Source organism: Zingiber officinale, chromosome 5A (assembly GCF_018446385.1).
Source record: "Zingiber officinale cultivar Zhangliang chromosome 5A, Zo_v1.1, whole genome shotgun sequence".
NCBI classification, from domain to species: Eukaryota; Viridiplantae; Streptophyta; class Magnoliopsida; order Zingiberales; family Zingiberaceae; genus Zingiber; species Zingiber officinale.
Genome location: NC_055994.1, coordinates 74,436,508 through 74,445,104, shown reverse-complemented (window position 1 = coordinate 74,445,104; position 8,597 = coordinate 74,436,508). Strand labels below are relative to the sequence as shown.

Sequence of the window (8,597 nt, the reverse complement as noted above, 5' to 3'; positions counted from 1 at the left end):
CAAAGGCCCTTCCGGCGAAAGCTTTTGATCGACATGTGGAGGGGATGGGAATCAGATGTAAGGCAACAGATATGGCACCTTAGTCTTTTAGTATAAGTGGGAGATTGTTAGAGTGTATACTAAAAGCCTAGCTTTTGTAAACATTTATTTGTTGAAATAAAAGCATCACATTGGTCAATATCTACATTTATTTGTTAAATGTAATTGTTCAATTAATTTATATAGTAGATAACATGGAGTGTGGTGTCACACTCAGAAGATCATGTTGTCAGTTCTCTATAAATTATAAACAAGTTGCTCACGATTAAGATGAAAAGGAACAAAGCATCAGAATAGTCGTAGTGTAATTAAGTATTAGTTTATCTTGACTAATAAATTACACTGATACACTTTAAGTGTATTGAGTAGGACCATTTAGGTAAGTTCTTTTTGTACTGACTTAGTAAAAGAACTAGACCTTAGTTATTATGGAAGTGTGTGCTCTTAATCCTAATATAATAACAAGCACATATATTTAATATTTATTTCCTTGACTTATCAAAGGGTGAGGTTTAGCTCGATAAATCAATATGCCCGATAAGTTGGGAAATGATATTACTTATAGTGTGTGTTGTTGATTATAGAAGGAATCTGTGTCCTAGTTATCTAGGTTGAGAATGTCCCCAAAAGGAGCTCATAAGGATTGACATGTTAAACCCTGCAGGTGGACCTAGTCCAACATGACAACACTACAAGAAAAAAGTTGATAGACAACGCTTTAAAAGTGTTGTCTATGTGCCTGAAAAAGCGTTGTTAAAAGCACTGTTGTTAAAAGTCTGCTCAACGACAACACTTTAAAAGCGTTGTCGTTTGTAGCAATGACAACGCTTTTGCAACGTTTTAAAAGCGTTATTGTTTTTTTTTTTTCAAAAACAACATTATTCAACGCTTTAAAAGCGTTGTTGTTTTTTGCAAAAAACAATACTTTTACAATATTTTAAAAGCGTTGTCTTTTTAAAATAAACAAAAATCTATTTACAAAATTATTATTTTTATATTTAAAAAATGATTATTTTTCTTTTACCACAATAGTAAATTCGAATGTTTACAAAAACTATAATATTTACAAAAAAAAATCTATTTACACAATCACATCCTACATAAGATTATGGACTCCTCTACCCAACAACAAAGCTCCCAAGTTAGTATATGCGACAACTAAGGCCCTTAGAGCATCCTTACAAGGCTTAATTACAGACTTTTGCATTCTTTCAAACACGTTGACAGCTTCCAAGAACTCACCATTCTGAATAAGGCCCCACATTATGATGCTCCATATGGTGTTGCACTTCACTTGGCATTCATCATGCAACATGACTGCTGATTTCAATTCACCACATTTAGTATAGAAATCGACGAGAGTGGCACGTAGAACTGAGTCAATCTGTCAAGTTTTGATGGCATTGCAATGTACCTCTCTTCCACCAGGGAGATGCTCACACTTGGCGAATGCAGAGATGGGCAAAGTTAGAGTCTCATTGCTAGGAGTCACCTCTAGTCTCATCTTCCTATAGCACTTGACTACTCTGGAAACATCCCCTATGAAAGAGTAGGATGATAGGAGGATATTCCAAGAGGCAATGCTCCTGTTTTGAATGATGACAAACTTCATGACCTCTTCGAAGCAAGCCAATCTACTGAACATGCTCAAAATTGAATTTTGAAGCAACTAATGACTTTGGAGGCCTACCTTGTTCGCAAATGCTTGTAGTTGGCACCCTGCGACCTTGTCTTCGGAACCATAGCATGCTCGAAGCAAGACCGCCATTGTGACTTGATTCACCTCAAGACCCTCCGCTCGCATTTTGGCAGAACAAGTGGAAGGCCTCGGGAGAGTCTCCCACGCTAACATAGCTGGATAACAAGGACGTCCAAGTTACCACATCCCTAAGAGGCATTTCTTCGAACAGCTGGTGGGCCAAGGGGACTCGACCATTCCTAGCGTACACCTCCATAATGGTGTTGCATAAATAGACATCACCTGCGAGGCCAATCCTGATAGCGAGGGAATGGAAGGTTTCTCAGAGCTTAATCTGATTCTCCGAGGCACAGTTGAGGAGGGGAAGCGTGTAATGGTTGAGGTTGGCGTCGCCTTGATGGCGCATGGCGGAGAAGAGGGAGGAAGCGGTGCGAAAGTCGCCGACATCGAAAGCGTTGATTACAAGCGCGTGTTATCCTATCTTCAACAATCACAGCCTACATAAGATAATTTCACGTTAAAAAACGAGCAACTACCAACAATCCTTTAGAAATCGCACAGAACATATTTAACCATTCAGGGCGATCTGATCATCTTTAGCGCTCAACTTCCAAACGAAAGCAAGAGCGAGATTGAGGGGAAAATGTCAAAAAAATTCGAACATCTGCGAAAAACTACAACACCAAATCAGAGTTTAGATCTTTCCTCAAGTTATAGATCAATAATTCAATCACTGCGATCATCCCCTCTCCTTGAACGACGATATTTGTTAAAAGTGTTACCTGGGTAGCCAACGACCTCTCCGCCAAAGAGGACGACCTCTCCGCCAAATCAGAGGTAGAGGTCATCGAAGAGGCTGAAGACCTCGCTGCTAGGCTGGTGGATGGAGGAGACAATGGTCTTGTTGTTGTCCACCACGATGTGCTTCAGCGTCTCCACCACGAAGAAGGCGGCTGCGTTGTCGAGCCCGGTGGTGGGCTCGTCGAGGAAGAGGAGTCACGGCCGCATCAGGATCTCCAGCGCGATGCTCAGTCTCTTCTTCTCCCCGCCGTTGATCCCCCTGATGTGCTAGTTCCCGATCAACCGGTCTGCGCACTCCTGCAGCCCCATCTCAAGGATCGTCACCTCCACCACCTTCACCACTGCTGCCATCTCTGCCTCCCTCTTGCCTGTAGTCGGAAGTCGCAGGTGGGCCATGTAGGTGATGGTTTCCCTCACGGTGAGTGCCCCTAGGAACACGTTCTCTTGCCTATATGCCTGGGAAAGGAAATGTCGCTTGGCTTCATTTGGCAAAGAGGAGTTAGGAGGAGAGGTTCATGGAAGAGTTCGCCGGAGAGGGTGTGAGATGAGGTTTGTGTGAGAGGGGTTCTGGAGGAGATCGAAGACGCGTGAGAGGGATTCGGGGGTATTCGGGAGATAAGTGGGTGCCGAGTGAAATCTAGGGTTTTCTACTACTTATCCAACGGTTCATATCATTCCAAATTTAGATGAGAACTTGACAATAGACAACGTTTTTTAAAAATTGTTGTCATAGACACTAAAAAATTGCTAATAGACAACGCTTTTCAAAAAGCGTTGTCTTTGACCTACAAAAATCAGTAATAGAGAACAGTTTTTAAAAAAGTGTTGTCTATTAGTAAAAAAATATAGAGATAGACAACGCTTTTCACTAAAAGCGTTGTAAAAAAAAAATACAACGCTTTTTTTAAAAAACGTTGTCTTTCAAGTGTTGTTAAATCCCAATTTTCTTGTAGTGCAATGAAGTTGAGTGGTACTACTCTTGGAGCTAGATATTAATTAAGTGAGTTGCCAGTAACTTACTTAATTAGTGGGCATTCGTAATCTTAAACACAGGGAGACTAACACACTCATGATAAGAAGGAGCCCATAATGTAATTTGGGATTGGTGCGGTAGTGCGGTAATAACTCTATAGTGGAATGAGTAATTATCGATGAACTTGAGTTGTGTGTTCGGGGCGAACACGGGATACTCAAGCTCATCGGAAGGCCAAAACCAATTTCTCCTCTAGGTCCCTGTCGTAGCCTCATTATAGCCTCAAGTCCATCCAAATGTAAGACTCTTCTTGGTGTCCAAGAAGGGGGCCGGACCATTGCTTGGTGACCAAGCAATGGCCAACCACATCCTCTTATAGGGGCCAACCCTATTGCTTGGTAACCAAGCTTGTAGGGGCCGACCAATATTAATTCAAATAGGAGAGTTGTTTTGAATTTTTAAAATCTTCTCTTTGTAGAAAACTATAAGTTTTAAAAGAGAGATTTTAATTTTAAAAACTTTCCTTATTTGAATTTGGCCACATGTTTTAATAGAGAGTTTTAAAAGTTTTAAAACTTTCCTTTTTTAACCATCCTCATGGTTTAAGAAAAAAGGAGATAAGTTTTAAAATTAAAATTTTCTATCATCATGTTAAAAAATGAAATTTTATAAGAGAGTTTTTAAATTTTAAAACATGGTTTTAATTTTTAGAAACTTTCCTTTTTTAACTCCTACTTTAGGAAAGAGAGCATGTAAAATTTTATAAGAGTTTTTCTTGTAAAATTTTATAAAATAAAATTCCTTTTTACCCTTGATGAGGTGGCCAGCCACCTTACTTGGTGCCCAAGCAAGTGGTCGGCCATATTAAATTATTTAAAATCATCACAAAATTAAATTTGGTGATTGATTCAATCAAGAGGAAAGAAAAGGAAAAATTAAAAGGGAAAAGGAAAAACTCTTGGATGATTTTATTTTTTGTAAAAAGTTTTTCCTTATTTGTCTTGGGCAAGTAATATAAAAGAAGGGGTGAGGGGGCTTCATGAGACACAACTCTTATTCTATTGCTAGGAGGTCTTTTGGTGGTCGGCTCTCTCCCTTCTCCCTTTCCCTTTGCTCTCTTCTCCTTGGTGGTGGTGGTGGTCAAATCTTAGAGGAAGAGGAAGGACTCTTTTGGGTGGTGTTCATCTTGGAGGATTGTCACCCACACAACGTCCAAGGTGATGCGAGGAATACAGCAGAAGATCTCGAGGTCATTAGCTTACAAAGAGAAGGTATAACTAGTAATTTTCTTCCGCATCATACTAGTTATTTTCTTTGTAAGAATTCTAAATGCAAGAGGCAATTAGATCTAGTTTATCGAATTTATTTTTCGATTTTGTGTTTCTTCTTTTTCAAATTTGTGATTCGATTGTTCTTTTTGGTTAACCTAAAGTTATTTAAGGAAATAAATATTAGCTTTCCTTAAAAGGCTTTGCCTAGGCGGTGGTGGTTGCTCCCATATCCAAGAAGGTCATGTGCCTCGCCATGCAGTCCTGGAAGCCAACTTTGAAAATTAATATTTATGGAATTAATAACTTAGATAGATTTGAATCAATAGTGTTAAGTTCCGCTTGCGATTCAAATCTAAATCATTAAGAACAGATAAGTTAAATTTGGAATCAATGATGTTAAGTTCCGTCTGCGATTCCTGATTTAACTTCTAAAGAATACAATAGGTTATTTAAGGAAAGGTTCGACACTTGTACAACAATTTTTGTACAGTGGAACCGGTACGTTTTCCTAGGATTAACCAACAGTTACCTCCTTTTGGAGTGACTTAACCCGGACGTTGGATTTAGCTAATTTCTTTAACAAATAAGTAACTAGGTTTTATAGATAGTCTAATTTAGTCTCGATAAATAGAGAACTTACAGTGATGTTTGGCCCTTCGGAAACGGATACGGATTCGTGGCTTCACTCGGACTCGATTTTTGATTTGCTCTCGGTTTCGGACTCGAACTCAGACTCAGTTTTGATAATATTCGCTTGTATCGGTAGGGCGAGGAAACTTGCTTGTTCTTCTTCGTCGGATTCAGATTTGTCTGATGACTCGGACCATGTTGCCTTCAACACCTTCCTTCTTCGTTGCTTCTGGTTTAGACAATCTGGCTTGTAGTGTCCCTTTTGGTTGTAGCCGTAACATGTAACTCCAGTTTTGACCTTCGTGTTCATTTGAGTTCCTTTTTTCTTTTTGCACATCTTCTGTACGAGTTTTACTAGTTCGACCGTAATCTCATTGTTGTCTTCTGAGTTCGTTTCTTCATTTGGTTCCGGTTCGGTTCTGTGTCTTGGTTTTGACTCGCGCACTCTACCTGTACATGAAACCAAAGCTATACCCTTCTCGGTCGGACGTGAGTTTATTTGTTCATGCATTTCAAATTCTACAAATAATTCATCTAACTTATTTGAAGAGAGATCCTTAGAAATCTTGTAAGCATCTACCATGGATGCCTACAAGGTATTCCTCGGAAAAACGTTTAGAGAATACCTTATTATGTCTCTGTTTCTACCTTCTGTCCGATTGCATGCAGACCGTTAAGGAGATCTTGAATGCGGACGTGCAACTGGCTCGCCATTTCACCTTCCTATAATTTTATATTATATAGTTTATTAAGAATTAAATCTCTCTTGCTTACCTTGGTGTCGGACGTTTCTTCATGAAGCTCGATTAGCTTCTCCCACAGTTCTTTGGCGCTCGTGAACAAGCCGATGCGGTTCAGCTCCTCTTTCATCAGTCCACATTGGAGGGTGTAGGTCGCCTTGGTGTTTGCTTCTACCTTTTTTATAAGAGTCATGTCCCAATTCTCGTATGGTATTGGCTTGCCGGCGCCGTCAGTTGGTAGTTCAAGGCCGTGTTTGACGATCATCCAGACTTTAAAGTGAGTCTGGAGATACGCCTCCATCCGACCCTTCCAGTAACCGAAGTCATCTCTGGTGAAGAGTGGTGGGCGAGCAGTGCTATACCCTTCTTGAAGAGCCATTAAAACTTGCGATAAAACTGTTGGAACCCCAATGTAGTTTTGGTGTGATCAACAAGTTAAGTTAGGTCCTGTGTGTTTTTAACCTTATGTCTAAGTGTACAGGAACTTAGGAGCACAAGTAGTCGAGCAGAAGACGCAGCTAGCGAGAAGGACGGCACACGGTGCGTCCGAGGGACAAGGCGCTGCAAAAGAGTATACCGGTGGATGAGAAGGAAGCATGCGGTGGTTCCGAGAGATGAGAGGCCAGAGCGGAAGACTGCTCGAGCAGCAAGAGACACAGCTAGCGAAAAGGTCGCCACTAGGTACGACCGATGGACGAAGACTGCGGATGAGTACGCTGGCGGACGAGAAGCACACGGCGATTCCGAGGGACAAGAAGCCAGAGCGAAAGCTTGCTCGAGAAGACTGGAAGTTGGGTTCGGGTGAGTCCTATTCTGGATAACAGAGATCACCCAAACGAGTGGAAGACTCGATCTGAGGCGAACGGAGCCGGAGCAGAAGACCCCGGCTGGAAAAGTCAATGGGGTTGACTTTTCCCTCCGGGGCGCCTGGAGTTGACTTTTTGACCAGATCGAGTTTTGACTCAATCTGAACGTTGGGGATAAAATTTATCCCCCCCCCAGGGTGCCTGGAACCCTCAGGCCGCCTCGACCAAGGCTATAAATATAGCCTTGGTCCAGAAGCTTTTTTCAACAACTCAAGTAATTCATTCTTTCTACACTTGTACGCTTTCTCTGTAGTTAAGATTCTGTTTTCTACGTTTCATCGTTGTAAGAGGCTTCTCCGCCTGAAGGAGTTTTTAGTACAATCATTCTCCTTGGATTAACAACCTCCCCGGTTGTAACCAAGTCAACTCCGGTGCCTCGTATTTATTTTTTAAGTTATTGCTTTTCAATTTTATGCAAGTGTTAGTTTAAGAGTTTGAGAAGGGTTTATTTTTTATTTTCAGGCTATTCAACTCCCCTTCTAGTCGGCTGCCACAATCCAACAAAAACTTGCACACAAAGCAAACAAAAAACTTGTCCCAAGAATAGATCCTGGATTAGCAGTGTGGTTTGAAACAAGAATAAAAGACGATCTCGAGTGGTGTTGCACCGACTTCGAGACAAGAATCCGATTATGAAAAACTAGATCGGAAGACGATAAGAATACCGATTCCGATCGACTCCGAAAAACTGAAAAACACCACGAAAAATTTGCTTGACTGGTGGCTACACCAAATCAAGGCGACCTCGCTTTAATACCAATTGTTGGATCGAGAAGTACTAGAGGGGGGGGTGAATAGCGCTCGTGGCTTTCACTTATTTCGTATTCGGAAATTTGACGAGTAATGTAGTGGAAATAAGAAAATACACAGAAAGACCCAAGTATTTACTTGGTTTGGAGCCTTGGGCGACTCCTACTCCAAGGCCTACGATCGTTGATCACTTTCGGTGGGCAACAACTATAATATCTTAAAGAGTACAAGTGTGAAATAAGTACAGTAGAAATTTAAACAATACCGACAACAGAATTATAGAAATTTAAGGTTCAAGTCATTGGGGACTTACTACAGCACTTCTGGGTTGTCTCTTGAACAGCAAACAGTTGAATGATCGCTTCAGGATTGATTGAATTGAGCTGCTGGTCGAGACCTCCATATAAAGGGTGTTGAAGGCACCTCAAAGCCCCTTGAGGGCGCCTCTATCACTGCCGAGTCAGCCGCGCGGATGAGCGCTGAAGAAGTCCTCGCTGATCCTCTTGAAGGCGCCTCTATACCCCTTGAAGGCGTCTCCAGGCCTGTCCGAGGCGCCTCAACCTTCCATGAGGGCGCCTCCAGCCTTGCCACATGCACATCTTCTCCTTTGCACCTGAGACACCTCCAAGCTCCATGAGGGTGCCTTGGGTACTGTTTATCCGAGGCTAACTTTACTTTTTAGTCCCTACAAAATATGTTAATCCACAAAACACCAACATATCCTGTAAAACAAGGTTAGCACATGATAAATATAATAAGAGAATTATTTTGACAATCACCGGACTATCCGGTTCTAACTTCGGATTTCCAACCGAAAATCCTAGGTCG

At 41.4% G+C, this 8,597-nt stretch overlaps 1 long non-coding RNA gene across 3 annotated transcripts; it reads right to left on the bottom strand.

The window, feature by feature from the left end:
* Window positions 1–1,102: 1,102 nt before the first annotated feature.
* Window positions 1,103–3,161, bottom strand: LOC121980604. 3 transcript variants are annotated; one of them, XR_006111621.1, is made up of 3 exons: window positions 2,521–3,161; window positions 1,730–2,412; window positions 1,103–1,625 (listed from the first exon to the last, which is right to left on the bottom strand). It is a non-coding gene; the product is annotated as an uncharacterized LOC121980604 (long non-coding RNA). The 3 variants fall into 3 exon arrangements; XR_006111622.1 differs by having other exon boundaries at window positions 1,730–2,402; XR_006111620.1 differs by having other exon boundaries at window positions 1,104–1,625; window positions 1,730–2,235; window positions 2,312–3,161.
* Between the last annotated feature and the right edge of the window lie 5,436 nt (window positions 3,162–8,597).